Genomic DNA, 22,873 nt, shown 5'->3' on the forward strand with positions numbered 1-22,873 from the left:
TGCATGCTTCTATTTTGGTTTTAGAGCTAAAAAATGGGAACCCTAAAGGGGTCTTCGACTCTGACTCAAAACGGTAAAGTTATACGCCTATGTCTTATTCTAATGACTATAAAAACGCAGGTTTTTGACGTCGAAGCAGGCGAATACATACATGAGAACAAAGACTATTCTGCAAAAAATATATATGCAATTTTCACATATATTTTTTATGATTTTCTCTTAAATATATGCAGAGTTCCTCCTATATATGCTATTTTCTTTTAAATATATGCGGAGTTCCTCCTATATATATATTTTCTAAATGTATATGGAGTTTCTCCTATATATGTTATTTTTTGTTAATAAAAATCATATATATTTAAGAGAAAAATTACATATAAAGAAGAAAAATCATACATATTTAGGAGAAAATCACATGTTTAGGAGAAAAATCGCATATATAGGAAGAAATCACTTATATTTAGAAAGAAAAACTCATAATTGAGAGAAAATCACATAAAAAGGAGAAAAATCACATATATTTTAGAAGAAAATCACATATATAGGCTAAAATTGCATATATAAGAGAAAATCATATATATTTAGGAAAAAATTACATATATAGGAGGAACCCTGCATATATTTAAGAGGAATGTACATAAAATATATGTGAAAATCACATATATATTTTTTGCAGAATAGTCTCTGTTCTAAGGTCTATATCTCTTTGATTCAACATTGAAAACATGTGTTTTTATATTCATTGGGAAGATGAAACATAGGCCTATAACTAATCTATTTTGAGTCAGAGTCAAAAACCCTTATAGTGTTCTTGTTTTTGAGCTCAAAAACCGGAATAGAAGAATGCCCTGCAAACTAGTTCAAAACCGGAATAGAAGCATGTCTTGCAAACTGGAACAACCGAACAGTCTATTTTTCAGAAAGTGTTTCTCTTCAACCGCTCATGCGATCTTGGTGGCCTTGAAAAGCTAACATCCCGATCTATCTCTATATTTTTTTCAATTTTCAGCGCATGTAGCTGAAAAATAACATAAAACATACAAAAAAGGTACAATTGCGCCTGTTCGAGTCTACAGAGCATGCTTTTATTCCAATTTTAAAATATAGAAACAAGAACCTTAGAAGGGGTTTCAGTTTTGACTCAAAACAGGAGAATTATAGACCTATGTTTCAACTTTTCAACTACTAAAAAAATGTAAATTTTCGACATCGGATCTAAGAGATTCAAATCTAAGAATAAAAACTATTCTACAAAAAATAATCACATGTTTGAGAGAAAATTCACATATATTTAAGAAATTGCATGTACTAAAGGTAAAAAGGTCTTTTTAAAACTAGATATTTATAATTTTGGATAATGGGAAGAATAGTGAAAATTGTAGAGCATTTTGGAAAACACGTAATATTTGCCATACAGTATGATCATTTTTTGAAATAACGTTGTTAATATCGAACAATGATTACAACTTATCAACGAAGTGACAAAGTGAATATAATAAGTGGTTTAGCTGTCAACCTACATCTATATCAAAGGATCCAATAAAAGTTTTTTTATTTCACATACATGCATCATCACCCAGTGTGAACCGAGTATATATAGACTTACAACAATCTAAAAATGGAAAGGGTAGCCGATAATCATGAGTCCAAATAATTCAATTTTGAGAAGCGTCAACAGTCATGAGTAGTTCAACAGACTCTTCAGGTGAACGTGGACACACAGCGAAGAGAACCATCTGGAAGGCTAACACTTACCCTCAAGTTGGTGCACTTATGCCAATAAGTCCCAACTTGTTTGTGATACTATGAAACCGGTCTCACCCAATAGCTTTGGTGAAGATTTCAGCTAATTGTTCTTCACTTTTGACATTGTGAATATAAAATTATTATGGATTTTTTCTTTATTGAAGTGGCAATCATCTTCATTATACTTGGTTTAATCATGGAACACTGGGTTAGCACTTATGTAAATTGTGGTTTGGTTATCACATTTCATTTGGATTGGATCAAAAGTTGAAATTCTCATGACTTTTAACAAGGCTTTTATCCATATGAGTTCACAAGTGGTGGCGGCCATGGCCAGATATTCGACCTTGGGACTGGATCTTGTAATCATGGTTTTAAAAACTCACTAAGTTAACTCAGTGACTATTCAACTTTGTCATTTACTGGGTCAACCCAGTGAATGACCTAGAAATGAACAAAACTCGACCGAATCATCCGAGTTTTAGCATGACTCAGCTAAGTCAGCCTATGACTAAGTCGAGTCATACATATATATTATATTTTATACATAATTACCTATATTATATAAAATATAAAGTTAACATGACCCGGCCAAGTCACCAAGTTGACCCGGCTGAGTCACGAGTCAAACAAGGACGAGCTAAGTGACGAGTCACTGGGTTTTAAAATTATACTTGCAGCAACACTTTGTTTTTTTGCTTCTGCATGTAACTAAATTATCACCAACAAACAATGACCAGATGTCGATCTCCTGTCATTGGGATTCCCAACCCAATCTGTATTTATGAATCCTTTGATTTTTGTATGTTTGTTTCTTCTTAGTCGGATGCCTTCTATAAGTGAGGATTTTAGGTACCTTAGTATTCAGTGGGCTGCTTCAAGATGTGACTCTAGGTGCATGCATAAACTGACTTATGAGATTAAATGCATGTGTTATATCGTGCCTTGTGACAGTTAAATATATGAGTATCCAATGAGTCATTGGAAGCTCCTTGTGTCTTTGACAAGGAAACCAGATTCTTTGTCAATTTTGTGATTCACCTCCATGGGTGTATCAATTGGTTTGCAACCAAGCATGTTGGCTTCCTTCATAAGAATGAGTGCATACTTTCTTTGGCTGATAAATATTTCTTTCTTGTTGTGGGCAACCTCAATTATGAGAAAATATCAAAGTTGCCAAATTCTTAATTTCAAACTGTCAGGGAGATACCGTTTTAAATCTCAGATTGACATTTGTCTTCTTCAGTGACAATGATGTCGTCGATGTAAACCAGGACAATAACGGTTCATTAGTTACCAATTTTGACGAACAGGGAGTACTTAATTTTGAGAACTACACTCTTAACGATTGTTTAAGTCCATATAAGGCTTTGTTGAGCTTGTACATCAGCTTTTTGTTGCCTTCATTGAGGTGGTGGTAGGCTTATGTAGACTTCTTCCTTAAGGTTCCCATACAAGAAGGCATTTTCACATCGAGTTCATATAGTTGCCAATTTTATTAGCAGCCACTGGCAGCAGAATTTTGATGGAGTTCTTCTTGGCCAAAAGAGTGAATGTCTCGTGGTAATTGACTCAGTTTGGATGAATGGATTTGTACCTATCGATTGTTCCATCACTATTATTCTTGATTTTGTAAGTCCATCTGCACTCTACAGGTTTCTAGACAGGTGGGTGTCCAACTATATCCTAGGTCTTGGGCACCTAGTTATTTGTTCATGACATCTCTCCACAGAGACTGAGACTTGGCCTCTTTTGAAGCCTAGCATGCGAGTAAACATTGTAAATGTACGAGACATAAGTTTCAGAGAGCCAAGCAAGTGGCACATTTTGTTCAATAGGGTCCACTGCACGACGAAGGGAAAAGTGTAGAAATCACCTAACATGGTGTGATTTGTATGGGCTCAACATTTTCTACACTTGATGCCTGCTAATTGGATGCTTTGTTCTCATTATTCTCACATTATGGGTCCAGCTGAGTGTGATGAGTGGTGGCATGTGGACTTCTAATAGGAACTTGGTATCTTAGTGTAAGGTTTGGCAAAGCTGGTATTATGTTTGCCTTAAATTGCTTCCTTTGTGCTTTATCATCTAAATGTGATGAATCTTGTTCCAAGAAATAGGGTTCATCCTTGAAAAAATTCATGCCTTTAGACAAGAACAATTTTTTGGTTCATAGCATTTGTTACACTTAGAAGAGGAGTATCCCCAAAACACACTTGGTGGCCCTTTCCTCTAGTTTGTCTCTGTGTTGTTCTTGTATGTGGAGAAAACATTTGCACCAACAAGGCTCATGTCTCCTTGATGTAAGCTGAAAAGTCAGTTGATTATGTAAAATGTAGTGGAAAGGCATCTGACAGTAAGCCTTGGGGATATTCATATGAACGTATGAGACGTAAAAGCTTAGGGCACATTCAAAAGGTGCCTATTTTTACATTCAACAACCTCATTTTGCTAGGGGTTTCAACACGTGATTTGATGATCGATACCATGGTTGACAAGGTGCTCAGAGTATGGTTTATTGACATACTTTGTCCCATTGTCTCAGTGAAGGGCCTTGACTTTGGTATCAAACTAGGTCTTAACCATATTTTGAAATTCTTTGAAGATGGTAAGGACCTCCCCTTTGTGCATCCTTGTGGAGCATGAATAATCATCGATAAACATCACAAAACACTTAAAACTTGAATATGACTCAATCAGTGCAGGAGTCCACACATTAGAATAGACAAGGTCAAAGGTTTCACATATGTTTTCAGAATAATTGAATGGAACTTTGGTTTTCTTTGAATATTGGCAAGCATCAAATAAATCAGAACATGGGGAAACAAAGAGAGAATTTTGAGAGTCCAATCGAAAGAATGTCCGAGTCTAAAATGCCACAACCTATCAATGTCAACTTTATTTTGAGATAAACAGGCCTGAGTTTTTTAATCCAACAAGCAGGGACCATTCAGTTTGGGTCCTTTACCAATCGCTCTCTTGGTATTAAGGTCTCAAAAAATAATCAACTCATGAAAAAAAAATATCGCAGCACAGTTATGACACTTGGTAATTTGACTAATGGATAGTAAACTTGTAGGAAAGGAAGGGATGTAAAGTGCTTCAGATGGTTTAGCATCTTTATTGACATTACTCATTCCTTGAACAAGAACTGAAAATCCATCTGTGATGCATACAAGGCTTCTCTTAATGGGTTTTAGATTGATAAATGACCCGCATAACCCATCATATCTGTATCACTAATATCAACAATTCATTTATCAGTGATAAAAGATGTGAGGGTGAGAGTTACTTGGTCCATGATTTTTGGGTTGGTCATGGGAGACTGAGATTGGACTTGCTCATTTGTTGTTGTGGAAGCTCTTCAATGGACATGATGCTTTTCTTGTTATTTGAATTTAAAGTTATGTTCTTCCCAGTGTGGTCATAAAGCTCCCAACATTTTTCTTTGATGTGGCAACAATTACCTTTTTGGTTTCTCTAGTGAAAGTGACCTTTTCATAGCTATCAATTGTTTGTCCTCAACTTCATAACTTTTCCTCTATTCTCTTCCCACTATATGGTGGCACGATCACCGTTAAAAGTAGGAAGATCTATCATAAGAATTTGACTCCTAAAGGAGTCAAAGTCTTGTTTGTCTTATGCTATTCTCTTCTTGATGGTGTTTGGGTTCGTGGGTATAAGGTGATGAACGTTCAATTCATCTCACGTCACACAGACTACTTATGTACTCATGAAAAGGTTTGTCATCCTCTTGATAGTTGGTGATATCTTGTTGGCGTTGGTAGATTATGACTGTTTGTTTCGCTCACCATGTACGTCTTTTAGGGCATCCCATATCTCTTTGGCTGTCGAAGAACATAAATTCTTCAGCAATATTCGGTTCCATGGAATTAAGGAGCCTGGATATGATGAAGTGACACTACAACAAAATTGACAATAGTGACAGGCACAAAAGGTCTTGTCACTAAAAGAACTAGTGACGGCCCTATCCGTTGCAACAGAGGGAGTTTAGTGACAGCTGCATCTGTCACAAGAGAAAACCTATAGCGACGGTTAAAGCTGTCACTAATGGTCATTCTCTCTAAAAAAGGATTTGAGTTTTGGTGACGGTCATATCCATTACTAATACTCATTTGCTTCATATATATATATATATATATATATATATATATATATATATATATATATATATATATATATATATATATATTACCAAAATATGTACTAATACAAAATAAATACCATTTATATATTTATATGAAATAAAATTTACAAATATATGTTAATAAATATCAAATATATACTAAAATACTATAATATACAATATCAAATATAAGTAAATATAAAAATTAAATAAAAATCAATATAAATTTGAAATATATAGATAATGAAAACATAAATATATACATATCTTTCAAAAGGTTTTACTGACAAAGTTTATATTTTATGCAAAATATAATAATACAGAACTAACTGCAACAAAGGAGAAATTGACATGAGAAACATACAGTATTTTACAAATAGAATATTTCTAATACATTAATTTTCACTGTTTATGTACAGCAAGCTCGACAATGCATAAAAAATGGAACACATGCAAGACCTGGTTGATCCAGTCTATGAGACAAGCACTCTTGAGGATTCGAATATGTGACCTGTGCAAGCATCAAAATATAACCCTATCAGAGATATGATGCACCATTAAGACTAATGTGTCATGCATAGAATCACTGTTCAGGACAAGTAACCCTATTAAACTGCACAAATGTTTTAGTTCTAAGAATTACATGCTCCCATATACCAAAGAGTCTAGAGACTTCTGAAAGGAAACATTATGAAGTGAATGGATCATGTATAAAATTAGTAACTGGCTAAGGAGTTATTTGAAAAGTGAAAACTAAGTTTACGTTTGGCCATCTCCTCGGCCTCCAACAAGAACAATTTATATCTACATGTTTTTTTCATTCTCATCAACATAAGGTTCAGATATTTCATTATATGCGCCAAGACATCATACTAAAATGTGAAGTAATAACAAAACATTTACCAAAAAGGTAACGAAAAACAATTACCCAACCTTCATTTTCCTCAAAAAGCATCATCAACTCCTGCCCCTTTCCCAACACCTTTACTATCTTCTGCATCACCTTTGTGCTTGCCATGTTTTTTGTACACCCATTATAACTCTTTTCAAGATGCAATTTAGCTACTTCAGCAATTGGATCTTCTGAATTTCTCTTCTTTTTTAACTCATCGACAAGTTCAATAATCAACATCGAACAATTGTAGGTCCTCCTACATTTTGACAACCAATTTAACAAAAGAGAGGAAGAGAAAAGAACACAATTAAAAGAAAACTCAAAATATTCATGACAATATGAATAGAATAAAAGATTTAGGGAACAATTAGAACAATAGAAAAGGAAGAAAACACAACTGATCATGCAACTATACTGAAAGAGTTGGTTTAGATTTAAAACTTGGAAACAAGAGATAAGCTATTTTGAAGTTGAACTCATTAACAATAGTGCATCTACTTATTTCTCACACTACAAGAATTCTGCGGATTAGCGACAGACTCTATCCCACGATAATCCTCGCAAATCTGTTTAGCGACGGATTGACGATGGCTTAGCGATGGATAGCGTCCGTCGTAATTTCCTGGTCGCTAATTAGCAATTGAACTGTTATGTCGCTAATTCACGATGAATTAGCGAATGTCATGATCTGTCGTTAATCCATCGCTAAATAAGGACTGATTTGGTTTTGCGATAGATACATACCTATCGATAATCCATCACTAAAATTTAATGATGGATATGTATCCGTCGCTAAATTTCATCGTCAATTTATCGATGGAGTCGCGACAGATTACATTCCATCGCAAAATATCGGCTGATTCAGTTTTTGAGACAGATAAATATCCATCCCTAATCCATTGCTAAATTCATGATAGATATTAGCGACGAATAATATTTGTCGCTAATCCATCACAAATTTAAAAAAAAAATTTAAAAAATTTATTTAAAATATAAATATCGAAAAAAAAAATTCTCGTTATACAATTTATATAACCTGTGTATAAAAAATAAAGTACACATAAAAATACATATACAAAGCAGGTGAAACAAACTTAACAATCCACTATAATCCTCGCCAAGTTCTAATTAGTTACAAGTGAACATATACAAAGAGTTTTGTTTGAAACAACAAGTACGTGAAACAAATTCAACACATGAATCTAATCCTCGCCAAGATTCATAGCATCGTCCTCTTCATTGTCTCGATCTACCCCTTCATCCATGCCTCCATTAGCTCCTCTACGCTGATCATCTCCAGCATCCTACAAGAGAACCGAAATGTTAGTATTGATAAACAAAATATAATGAAATAAATTATGTGCAATGCACCTAATCTAAGACAATCAAAGTAACATGGTTGAATGACACATAGACTAGCAATAAAGTGAATGACATTAACATAATTCATATATGTGTTCTAAGGCTAACAAAAGAAATTTATAGTGATTCAATCATGCAAATATGTGTTCTAAGGTTGCCAAAAAAATGTCATAGTGATTCAAGCATGCATATATGGTTTATAAGGCTGTCAAATAAATGTGTTATGTATCACAATCATGCATATATGTGTTATAAGGCAGTCAAAAAAATTTCATAGTAATGAAATCATGCTTATATGTGTTCTAAGGTTGTCAAAAAACTTTCATAGTGATTCAATCATGCATATATATGTTATAAGGCAGTCAAACAATTTCATAGTGATGAAATCATGCTTATATGTGATCTAAGGTTATCAAAAAATTTTCATAGTGATTCAATCATGCATATATGTGTTATAAGGCAGTCAAAAAAAGCATAGTGATGAAATCATGCTTATATATGTTCTAAGTTTGTCAAAAAACTTTCATAGTGATTCAATCATACTTATATGTGTTCTAAGGTTGTTAAAAAACTTTTATAGTGATTAAATCATGCATATATGTGTTATAAGACAATCAAACAATTTCATAGTGATGAAATCATGCTTATATGTGTTCTAAGGTTGTCAAAAAACATTCATAGTGATTGAATCATGCATATATATATTATAAGGCAGTAAAAAAACTTTTATAGTGATGAAATCATGCTCATATGTGTTCTAAGGTTGTCAAAAAACTTTCATAGTGATTCAATCATACATATATGTGTTATAAGGTTGTCAAAAAACTTTCATCATTCAATCATGCATATATGTGTTCTAAGGTTGTCAAAAAACTTTCATAGTGATTCAATCATGCATATATATGTTATAAGACTGTCAAAAAACTTTCATAGTGATGAAATCATGCTCATATGTGTTCTAAGGTTGTCAAAAAACTTTCATAGTGATTCAATCATGCACATATGTGTTCTAAGGCAGTCAAACAATTTCATAGTGATGAAATCATGCTTATATGTGTTCTAAGGTTGTCAAAAAACTTTCATAGTGATGAAATCATGCTTATATGTGTTCTTATGTTATCAAAAAACTTTCATAGTGATTCAATTATGCATATATGTGTTCTAAGGGTGTCATAAAAAAAATTGTATTGTGATTCAATCATGCATATATATGTTCTAAAGGTGTCAAAAAAATTCATAGTGATTCAATCATGCATATATGTATTTAATCATGCATATACTAGCTTGAAATGTAATGACATGAAACAAATGACATGAAACTTTATACCTTACTGGCACTAGAGCTCATGTTGAATGTAGATGAAGTTCTCCTATCCCAAAAAAGTTACACAACTCATTATGGACAAGGTTGTGAATGACTTCATGTAAAAAGTCATATATTGTGTCCTGAAGAAGCTGGCGAACACCATCCCAAGAAACAACAGGTTCAATTAGACAGTGGGAGTTGATGCTGGTGGGAGAACTCTGAGAGCCCTGACTACAGAAGGTAACGACTGGTGTGGTGTTCATGTTACTCCTAAACCCGAATACATGACCTTTTTTGTGTTCACCGGTTGTAGTCACCCATGCTACAGGATCAAAAGGCGAATGCTGAGTGGAGTCATCACCATATCGCTCTATCATCTACTGCTCGTATGACTTCTACAAAGTAATGATTACAGTATGAATTAATAATTAAGAATTACAATGTTTATGATAATGTAATTTATGGTAACTTGTATATTATAATATTTATTAATATAATAAATACATATCATTATTGCTCTTGCCTTCTCTGATATGAACTCTCTCGTGCTCTTATGTTTATGTGTTTCAACAAACACATCCATATAAGGCACAATACCTCATTTTTCTGCTTTCTGCAAAGTTAAATGATAAAAAATAAATTAAAAAGTATGCAAAAATACTTATAAATTTGATAATATATATATTGATGAGTTACCATTTTCTTTTGATGGCTCTCAAAAGTCCTAGATCCACCTGTGTGTAGATGAGCATCGGGCATCTTCGGTTAGTTTTGTGTAGCCTTTGCTGAGTGGTTTCAAAATTCATGGCTTGCCCACTTATCGCACATTGCATCCCAATAATTTATCTTGATAGTAGAAGGGCTATGGCCGTTCCACTATAATGGATCATCTATCCCACCGGCTGCTTTTATTGCTGCAGTCTTCATATTGTGCAACATATCGGTAAATCGACTGACAACTACCTTCTGCCACACTAACCTCGCGTCTTGCTCTTCCTTCGCAGTTGCAAAGCGATTCAAAGCCTACAAATAATTTCAGAAAGTTAGTAGACATGACTATAACAAAAAATTAAATATAAAATGCATTAGATATGATAAACGATTGTATACCATGAATGAGGATCATAATCTATCCAACACCTCCTTCAGGTACTCTTTTCATTGAGCGATCGATCCTGAAAGATGCTGAACTAGTGACTTCATAATTTCTCGTATTACTTCTTATAGTTCGAACCTTGCGCTACACATGAATTGGTACACATTAACAATCGATATCGATATATAATATTTATAAGATAAGTATTGGACAAGTGACAATGAAATACTTACAGTTGACTATCGATAGTCATCGTATGTCAGACTAAGAAGACCCTACATCCGGCGTTGTCTCGTGATGTGTATGAGTAGCTGGTGTAGGTGGGTCATGTGCAGGCAAAATATTATCTACAGAAAAATGCGTTAGAAATTCACATAATGCATATTTAAACTAATCAAGTATATAATTATTTAAATGATATACCTATCGAAGTATTACGTGAAGATGAAGGCTGAGACTGGTTATCACTGAGCTGGGATCCTATAAAGACGATTAACAAGTAACAATTTTTATATCAACATATAAGCAAAAATATAATGAATGCCTATATTTAAATATAACACAAAGACATCTAGCTAATGATGTCCCACAACCTCCACTTGGTCTTCGACTACTGAGTGCTCGACCACTGTGACCTCCACGAACTATATTCTAACAAATACAAATATTATTTAGATCAGTTACATAACTCTTGATCTTAGCATGAACACGATATATGCATGAAATGTAAATATTTAAAGGTCCTACATAAATCAGTTTTATAATTATGCATGAACTGTGCATGTATATGCTAAGTATACATGGAATGTAACATGATATGCAATTCCATGAACATGGATACATAATCAAATCAAAAATAACTTCATGCAAGCATGAATACAGTCACATCAAATATGACAATACATTCAAATCATTCATATCACAACAATGTCAAACATGTACCTACAACAAACACACTCCAATATCCCGCTAACTACACCATGACTAGCATGGTCTCAGAACTACAAAAATAAAAGCATATAAGAAAGTGATGTGGTATGTATTACAAGATGTATTTCACTAGCTTAAGTGTGCTTCCTCATCACTTTTTTGACTTTCATATTCTTCTTCTTCTTTCTCCTCTTGGTATATCATTTGGATCACATTCTTTCATACATGTGCCATTAGATAATAGAGATGTGACATGCAGACCATGCGTGATATCGTGACCATAAGAGAAGTCATACATATCATCTGATTGATAGTAATCACTTTCTTCAACAATTTTGTCTTCCTGTAACTGATCATACTCTGGGTATAGTTTAGACTTCACATTGCAAACTGCCCACCATTCATTTCTATCTGACTTCCTTGTATTCGGATATGAAGTATAGTAAACTTGTTGAGCTTGCGATGCTAATATGAATGATTCATATGTTTCAAACCTTGATTTACGATTCACCTCCACAATGCCTGAGGCTTTGTCGACTCTTGTTGTTGTGGGATCAAGCCAATGACACTTGAAAAAAGTTACCCTGCTATTTATGCCTAAGTAAGTAAACTCCATTATTTCTTCTATAACACCATAGTTGTCAAGTTTATTTTTATCGTAACTGTTACTCTTGACACACACCACTATTCATCGTTGACTTGTTTACACCGTAGTCTTTTATATAGAATCAATAACTATTTATGATATACCCATTGTAACATTGCACAACTTTGGTTGAATCATTTTGTAAATCACAGATTCTTTGGTCATTGACATCACCATGGCGGACCTACAAGCATAAACAATGACTGTAAAAAGCACAACCAATTAAGTAACATATTATTGTTTACACAGAAAGAATGCATGACATCGTCCTTACCAACTCTTTTAACCATGCCAAAAACGTATTTTTACATTCTTTTTGTATTTCTGAATCAGTGAGATGTGGAAGTTTTCTTCGCAACTCTAGATCAAATCATCCGCACATAACAAATAATTATATTACTGAACCATGTACGTAGAGAACTTAGTGTAACATATTATGTATACTTACTCGATATAGGGGTCGATCTCTGAGCAATTAAAAAGGATATAGATTTGTGTTGCGTCTTGCTCTTAATCTTCCAAGAGTCTTGACCGGCAACTGCCAAAGTCATTCCCAAGTTGTTTAAATATCGATATTTTGTGAGGCACAATAACTTATTTTCCATCATTATTATAAGGTGGGCAAGTGTAATGTGTTGGAATATGAGGCTCAAAGTACATAGATGAGAAATTTGAAATCTCTTCTAAAGTGTACGCCTCAGAAATTGAACCATCCACTCTTGCTTTATTCCCAACCATTTTTTTGAGGTCAAACATGCATTTGTCAACAATATACATCTTGTAATACAATAAATTCCCAATAGCATTAGAGAGAAAAATATAAATAAAAATATACCTTTCAAATGGGTACATCTATCGATATTGCAGAGGACTACCAACTCTAAGTTTGTATGGCAAGTGTATCATCACATGTTCTATAATATCGAAAAATGCTGACAGAAATATCTTCTCTAACTGATAAATAATAGTGACGATAGAATCCTCAAATTTTTTTACCTTAGTTAGTACAACTTTTGATGCACACAATATTCTAAAAAATTGACTCAACTCGGATAATATCACCCATATAGGTTTGTCTAACATATCATGAAATGCTATGAAAATCAATCATTGCATGATGACATGACAATCATGGCTCTTCAACCCATATAATTGTCCCTCATCTATCTTCATGGCCCGAGCAATGTTAGAGACATATCCATCTGGAAATCTCAACTGTCTCAACCACTAACACACCTGTTTTACTTGATCTGGTCCAAGCACGTACCATGCCTTTGGTTTCAGTACTTTGTCATTGTACTCTTAAAGTTCTAATTCTAGTCTTTTACATATTACTTTTAAATCCATACGGGCCTTCAGATTATCCTTCATTTTCTCTTTGACATTCATTACCGTATTAAACACATTATCAAACATATTTTTCTCTACATGCATCGCATTTAAATTATGTTGTATTAATAAGGTCGGCCAATATGGTAGTTTCCAAAATATAGATTTCTTTGTCCAATTATGATCCTTCTCAAATCCAAGGAAGGGTGTCGCACTACGGGTATCTGTCAGTCCATATGGAAAGAATCACAATCATCTTAAGATCTCTGTGCCAAACAACCATGTTGGTGGACCTTCTATTTCAGTTGTGTCTGCTCGAAACACGTTTTTTTATCGTCAGAACAGATGGTTGTTGGGTAGAAATCAATGGTGACAATCAAACCAACACAACTTTCTTCCATGCGTCAATATAAAAGATTTTGTATCCTCCATGCAGTACGAACATGCCAACCTCACATGTGTGCTCCAACCAGATAACATACCATATGCAGAAAAATCACTAATTGTCCATAGAACATCAACCTTCATAATAAAGTTTTGTTTTTTGTGGGCATCATACGTGAGAACACTGTCATCTCACATTATTTTTAGTTCATCAATCAATGACCTTAAATATATATCAAGATTTTAGCCTGAAGATGTCAGACTAGGGATCAATAGAGATAATAAAAGATTTTGATGCTTCATACACAAGCTTGGAGGAAGGTTATATGGAGTGACAAATACCGGCCAACACGAGTATGGGGTTGATCTACCCCCAAATGGATTAAATTCATCTTCCAAGCTTCTGCGTCAACATGATGTGTGATCTTGTCTTCATCATGTCAAACTTTATTTGTATGCCATCTCATGTGTTTAGCTATCCTCGAAGACATATACAATTGTTATAATTAAGGGGTGAGAGGAAAGTAGCAGAGTGACTTGTATGATACTTCTTTTGACCTCGTGCTAGCATTGCCTCTTGTCTTTAGCTTGAACTGAGGATGCCCACATGATAGACATGATTTTCTATTTTCTTGATCTTTGAAATACAACATGCAGTAATTTGGATAAGCATCTATCTTTTGATACCACATACCTAAAGCGTTGACTATAACCTTTGCATAATAGAAATTTTGTGGCAATTTCTCATTTTTGGGTAACATACTCTTCACAATAGAATACAGATAGTCAAAACATGATTGGCTCAAATTATACACTGACTTCAAATTTAGTAGTTGAAGAACTGCAAACAAGATAATGTGACTCTTGCAACCATTTCACAGTGGCTCATCAACATATCTAAGTAAGTCATAAAATCTACTAGCTGCATCGTTTGCTGCTTTTTCCTCTACCACAGTTGGCACATCACTAGGACCCATAACAGAACCCAGTTCTCGTCCTACGGTATCAAATATCAAATCCATATATGGATTATCGTGCACCACATCCACCCGTGCAACAAAATTATTCCAAAATTCTTCACCATAAAACATTTAATTCTGCTAACCACTCACAAAACCCTTTCTGTATTGGTGATGTCTAACACCATGAGGTTCTACAAATCAATTGTTCTTACACATCGTGCAAGGGCACCTGATCCGATCGGTGGGATCCACTGTATTGACACTTCCCGTTGCAAATTCAATAAAACTGTCAACACTGTCCATATATTCAAGCGACACCTCATTATCAATTATCCTACGATACATTCATTCACGGTTTGCAGCCATTTTGTCCTATGATGTTATGAATATTATCCTAACCAGTTAAAAGAGAATCATAAGAATGCTATTTGGTTTACAAATCTGTTAGAAATTCATGTTTAGTGATTATTGGTGAGCAATTTTTTGTTTCAGTTAATGCACAAATTTTCTTCCCCTCTATACCACAAACATGCTTAACATAAAATTCAATTTCATGAACTATTATACATGCATTGATAATTCAATATTTTTGTGTGTAACACCATCACATCATATTTACACACATCACAAGGATATTTAGAAAGATGAAATCACATTCACAAACATGATACATTCAATTTAAGCATATTTTCATGATACAATTTTACATGAAATGTATAATCAAATCCAAAATAACTTCATGCAAGCATGGATAATCATGTCAAACATTGCAATGCATTCAATCATTCATATCACAACAATGTCAAACATGTACCTACAACAAACACACTCCAATATCCCGCTAACTACTATCATGCCTAACATGGAATCCAAACTACACAAATAAGAGTACTTTTATTCTCATACATTCAAATCATGCTCAACATAATCTCTAAACTCCAGCAAAATAGTCTTAGATATCCACAATTAAGTGAGTGTGTAAGCAAAAAAGTGTTGCATCCAAGAAAGTAAATAACATGTGATGTGCTTGCATCACTTACTCACCATGGGTATTTACCCGATTTGCATGCATTTGCATTTGCATTTGCATTTTCTTCTGTCTTTTCGTATGACATTTTAAGCCGCATGTGATGCTTAGCATTAAGCATCACATATTTTGCTCTGCTACGCACTTGCAATGATAAAGACTGTCAGCCAAAGATAAAGACACAGGTAGTGGGCTTCACCCCGCCTTGCTTGATGAAAGGAAAACACGACAAGGGGTAGAGCCCCCTCCCCTTGTCGATAGAAGAACCACTCAGGTAGGGGCTCCGCCCTCCTTGCCCGACGAGAAAAGACAACAGCAGGGAGGCAGAGCCCCTGTCGGGCGAAGAAACAAAGTGGATAGAGAGCAGAGGGTCGGAGGGGCTCCGTCCCCTGCCGACTGAAAGAACCAAGGACAAGGGGCTTCGCCCCTGCCGACCGAATGAAAACAAAGAAGGAAGGGTGGAGGGGCTGAACCCCTCCCTTGTAACCCAAGCAACAGGGAGGGGTCCTCGACCCCTCCCTTACGAAGAAGGACAAATGGAAGGGGGCTGAGCCCCTCCCTCAAAACCGAAGAAAATGAGGACATGGACAAGAGGGAGGGGGTCTCAACCCCTCCCTTACGAAGAAGGAGAAATGGGAGGGGGCTGAGCCCCTTCCTCAAAACCAAGAAAAAGAAGACAGGTAGGGAACTCGACCCCTCTCTGGCAAAAAAGAAGGAACGGGTGAGGCAAAGGCCTTGCCTCCGCTTACCGAAAACACCTAGACAGTAGGGGCAAAGCCCTTGCCGGTCGAAAGAAACAAGGCAGGGGCCCAAAGCCCCTGTTGCGGTAGGGGGTGTCTCCCCTACCGACCTGTCAAAAAAACTGGCAGGGGATTTAGCCCCAGCCGACTGACCATTGTTTGCCGACAGGGAATAACGATAGGCCCCTGCCGGTCGACAGAAAAGAAGAAGAAAAAGAAGAAGAAGAAGAAGATGAAGAAAAAGAAGAAGAAGACACATAAAAAAGAGAGAGGGGGTGCGAGGTTACCCAAAAAGGGGTCGGCAAGAGGGAGACCACCAACGTCAGATGCAGGTGATAGGCGAGGTGAGTGAGGGTTCGAGTCGAGCGAGGGAGAGGGTTTGGGGTCAGATCGAAGGAGAGAACTCGGTGGTCTGCGGTCAGCAGTCGATCGAGGGAGAGGGTTCGACAATGTCAAAAGGTGAGTGAGGGTTTGGGGTCGGTGGTCAGCGGTGGCACACGATGGCAAGAGAGATGGAGTGAGGGAAGAAGGAGGAGGTGAAGGAGAGAACTCGGGCGGCGGGCGGCAGGCGACGACTGCGTGCGAGGAATGAAACAGAAAGAGAAAGAAAAGGGCCGCATTAGGGTTTTACAGGAAAAATTAGAGACAGAAAAATTTTGTCTCAAAATCCATCACCAATTAGCGACAGAAAAATTTTGTCGCTCATCCATCGCAAAGTTGCGACGGAGTTTGAGACTGAATTTTTCCATCGCTAATTAGCGATGGATTTTGAGACAGAATTTTTCTGTCGCTAATTCCGCAACTAATTTCAATTTTAGAGACAGCTAGTTTTCTCTAACTAATCCGTCACAAATTTGCAATGGATTATTTTTGTCATAAATTTTCGTTGCTAATTAACATTTTTTTTGTAGTGTCATTGTTTCTTCATCCCTTTTATAATTCTTTTTTTTTCACTCTCTAGCAAACTTGACTATAATTCATTGTCATTATAACGAATGTGAATGCTTCCATTCAGGGCCATAAGAACAATCATGGTTCTTATACTAAACAAACTCATGAACTGACACTCTAATGACATGATATCTGTTCCTTAGATATCCACTAAAATTTACACTAAATGGATCGAGGTGGCAAACAATGTGCATCTCATATCACACTTTTCAAAAGATCTATAGATATTCTTAGAAAAGAAAAGGGTAAAAATAAAAAAGATGGAAAAATCTCTCACAACTAATTAAAAATAAAGGAAAAGAAGGAGAGGAGAAGGTGGAGGAAGAGGAGGAGCAAGAAGAAGATAATGATGATGAAGTAGATCACCTTGTGTAAATGGAGAGGTTGAAATTGGAAGACTGGACCTGATAACATTTTATAAAACCAATTTTTAGCTTGCTATGTAGCACGGTGAGATGATTTTCAACCTTCAAACCCAAAAATTTTGCAGGCTAGATGAAAAAAAATATGATATTGTCAAACAAGTATAACATAATTAATGAATAAGATGTCATCGTAACAATATATGTCCTGTGGTGGGACGTCGCAAGTTCAAAACCCTAACCGGTAGGGGTTTGGCTAACCCAAGCTTGCCTTATTATTTCACACACATATACCATCACCCAGTGCAAACTCATGCCCCACGTGCATGACCGTGGCACGTGTATACCATGACCAAACTATGCGCTTTTTTTCACTTGTTTAAGCCCCGTACAACCTTATGTAAAGCCCTGTGTGGCTCACATGGGCCACGATGGCCTTGTAAATAGCTTAAAGGGGACTAGTTGGTAGGTAGAGCTGCCTTTGAAGGTCCATTCTTTTAAGACCGTCTCACCTTACATTGCTCCATAGTAAGTCTACCGTGCCGCCTTGTGTGTCGTTTGTAAGTGCTGCTTGGCCAACTTATGTGTAGAAGTTGCATTTTTTGGATAGTGTGCTTTCGCCCATTCGATTGCTTGCTTGCTTGTCTGCAGGTTGCATGTACTTATTGGTGATTGCCCACCACACTGCTTGCCTTTGTAGCTTCACGTGTGGTCGTCCCTCCCAAGGTTGTTGCTTGCCCACGAGCTTCTAGCCTTGTTGAGCCTCTCAAGTTCAGTGAGCACTGATTGGGCATCCGCTCCTACGCGTTGACCTGCAACAACTGCCTTTTAAGTGCTGTGAGCACTGATTGGGAATCCACTCTCACGCGGTGGTCTTAAAAAGTTGCCTCTCATGCATCTCTTTTGCTCATAGGTGCCATCTCGTGGCGCACCGCCTCGCGTTGCTCTGGGTTTCTTTTTGCATGCCGCTTTCGCTCCACAAGCTTGCCTAGTCTGCATCTTAGGCGCCGCATGGTTCTTACCAAAAAGACCGTGACAGAACTGTGCGAGTATAAAAATAAAGTAGTGTACAAATGAAAAGGATATCCAATCTTCACTATTCTCAATAACTTAGTTCAATCTTCACTATTCTCAATAACTTAGTTTTTAGAAGTCTCAATGGTCATGAGTAGTTGAACGGGCTCTTAAAGTGGATGTGGACATACGGATGCATGAGGTAGCATGCAGATAAGAGAACCAAGTAGAAGGCCTTCATAGGGAATTTAACAGGGTCCAGGTTAAAGTAAGCTTGAAATGAAAATTACAGATCCAGGTCCCTATCCAGTAAATTATGAAGACAACTAAACCCAAACAAGCAAAGACCCTTGCTTTTCAATAAAGCTAGACAGCTAAGTTGGATCCTAGTATCTGCTTGGACTTGGGCCTTGCATATAACCACCCAAACTATAGTGCTGCTATTGGAGCTAAACGAACCGGACATATGTTGTAGCTCCACTCGCACAGCCTCGAGTTAGACAGGTTTAATACTAAGCTAGCTCATTTTAATAAATAAATAAAAAATATTTAAAATTAACTTTTAAATATTATTTTAATGGTTATAACACATGTCACGTTCTGATTGACACAAAATATTTTTAAATTATTTTTTAGCCGATTCACTTGAGAATCGGTATTGGCCATTCACCTGAAACGATTCAGGGCCGATACCGATACTGACAACATTGGTTTGCCTCACGACCTATTGGATGCATTTACACCTGACCAACAAATTGAGTTACCCTATAATTTGTGACATGCAAGATGGATGTATCCTATATGAACTTATTTAATTAAGCGTGCTTAGACAAGCCAAGCCGACCAGACACCCACAATTGTCGACTCATTTATCCTTAAGTAGCACCTACAAAAATGAAGAATTAATGCCTAGATGAGCTAAACCAAGCCAAGCCATGAGCTGCTGGATTTGTTTACCAGCCCTACCAAAGCTTGCTCAGTTATGTCCAACTAGAAATAGGGTGCAAAAATAGGGTCCCGCCCCGCCCCACGACACCCTATTTGGATCAGAAGTGGAAGACATGAAATAAGGATGGAGGCGGTGATGAAGGTTAAAATTAAAACCCATGTAGGGATGGAGGTGGGGATGGACTTATGGTTTCCCCCACCCTGCCTCACCCCATCCCGAATTCTCAATCTTTGTTAGTAAAATTACTAAAATACTCTTAGGGATGACAGTAGATCGAGGAGAAACGGAGCCCACCCCACCTTGCTCCGTTTGGACCGGGGATGGAGGCAGGAATGAAAGTTAAAATCAAAACCCATGCGAGGATGTAGGGCAGAATTTTGAGATGGAGTGGGGGTGGAGACCTTGTCCCCCACCTCGGTCCACTGCTATCCCTAATTAGAAACTAAACCACATGACCTAAAAATCTAAATGGATCTTTTTGTCTAGGTTATAGCAAAACTTCCTATAAATAGGAGTATCAATTGGTCGAGTTTACCTGGATCCCACCTGGACCAAACTTATAGGGTCCGGGTATGGTGACAAATAAGAAGACCCGACTAAGATCTGGGTCTGGAACCGAAGGCCTGATTAATACATGGACCCGAGTATAGTTTGTGAAATTTTATACCAGACCCGGGCCCGACCCGAGTTTCGATTAAGACCCGCAATGTTTCAATGTAAAAATGATAAAAAAAATATTATTTTACTTGGTCTGGTTCATGTAGTTCTTATCGGGTTTGGGTATGGATTCTCTTATAGTAAACCCTATTAAACCTAAGTTCGGACCCAATTCCATACCAGAAAATTTGATCCAAGTCTGGTTTTACCTGGGCCCAAACCAAACCGGACCTGTTGACACCCTCACCTATATAAAACATGACGTCTCCACACTTTGAAAACTAAGAAAACGAATGAAGCTTAAACTTTCGTCAAAATATTAGCAAAAAAATAGTCTTTTAGAGGGAAATATTGGGAGCAATAAAAATAAAATTTAGAAAAAATACTTTTCTAAAAACTTAAATATGGATATACTTTTATTGAATCTCAAATTTGGAACACTTTGAGTCGTGAAATGTTCTTATGTATTACCTTGAATTTCAAGAAAACTATTTTGTTGATTCTTTTACTCAGTTCATAAGGCGTCGTTTATGCTATTTTGATTCAGACCTTTTTAATTAGGGTATTTACATATGGATAGCTAACCTTTGGCAAATTTATGTTTAACTGCCTCATTTTTCAAATATTTAAGATAAACGCCTACCTATGTTACAAATTACCCAATGATTAACTCTTTAAAATGACACTTTTAATGTTTTTCTTTTCTTTAAATTATTGAATGGCATTTCTATATCTCCTATTAAAAGAAACTGAAATTAATGCAAAATAAGTAAATTTAGAGAACAAAGTCATATATGATATGAGTGTCATATGAGGAATTTCAGAAAGAGATAGGTGTTTATCTTAAATATTTAAAAGCTGAGGCCGTCTGACATCTATGTATTTGATTTTATAGGGAAATTTTTGAGGCTCCAAACATTATTTTTTCCATCCAAAACACATGATCCAGGTGTGGAATCTTAGTAATTCGACTATGCCCAACACATTTATGGAGCCGGAACCACATAAAAAGCACCGGAGAACCCCCCAAAAAACATTTAACACACGGTTTAGCACCAAATGGGTTTAGCACAGACCCATTTTCCTTTATTTATGTATCCATTAGAATAATTCAAAGAAAACTGCTTAACGTATCAACTATTTATAAAAAATAAGCTGCCAACATTTGGTTCATTATATTCAACCACCTATTTTGTTTGAATGCATTTCAAATACTTGCCTATGCCTCTAAACAAAAAAGAGCAAAACTTGCCTAAGGTATAAAATGATACTTTTATCCTTCTTTTTAATTGTAGACAAAATTCTATCTTATGATCTTCTGTTGAACAAATCAACGAAGAAAGCATTTTAATCACTTTTTTTTTTTGAAAGGCTGCATTTTAATCACTTCTTTTAACTAAACAAAGGGCAACTGAATGATAGACTAAGTTTTGCTTTGGAACATAAACTATAACAGCAATAGTCAAATGAAATTAGTGAAATGTTAGGGCTGCTTCTTGTAAGTAGATGATAAGTTAACATAAACTATACAAGTAAAATGCAATTACTGAAATGTTAGGCAGCTTTCTGAATAACCGATAAGTTAAGCAGCTTTTTACTTATTTACTGCATCCTAATTGAATGATTTTTTATCCTGTTTGATGAATTGATACCTATGGTTGGTACCAAGTTCAATTTAACATCGAGTTCGTAACGGTATCGGGAAAAATAAAATCCGATTCATAACCTGATCCACTTATCCAGGTTCCCTTTTGCAAAACCCTATTGCCGAGGACATAAAACAAGAGTAATTCACAAAAATGGACCCAACTTACCAGCTATCCACAAAAAGCGGCTCAATTTCCTTGTTATTACATTTAACCTCTTGAATAGTTTGATAAGTTAGGCCCTACTCTATGGAAAACCCAGCCTGGTTGGAGGGTAGGGTGAAAATGCATGCATCGTTTTATGCCTGAAAGATCAATTATGGAAGTTATACATCTTCTTAGACAACTTATTGAGAGATATAAAGAAAGAAACAAAGATTTGCATATGATTTTTATTGATTTGGATAAGGCATACAATAGAGTACCTAGGGACGTTCTCTGGTGGATAATGATGAAGAAAGGTGTTTCTCTCAAGTACATTAGTATAATTAAAGATATGTATAAAAGAGTAGTAACCAATGTTTGCACTTGTAGAGGGGTGACAACCAATTTTCCTATAACGGTTGGGTTACATCAAGGATCTTCTTTAAGCCCTTTTCTATTTGTTATAGTGATGGATAAGCTTACGAGATCAATTCAAGAAAATGCACCGTGGTATATGTTGTTTGCTGATGATCTTGTTTTGATTGATGAGTCTAGAGCTGGGGTTAATGCTAAGTTAGAA

This window comes from Nuphar pumila, chromosome 15, assembly GCF_984573655.1.
Source record: "Nuphar pumila chromosome 15, dmNupPumi1.hap1.1, whole genome shotgun sequence".
Lineage (NCBI taxonomy): Eukaryota > Viridiplantae > Streptophyta > Magnoliopsida > Nymphaeales > Nymphaeaceae > Nuphar > Nuphar pumila.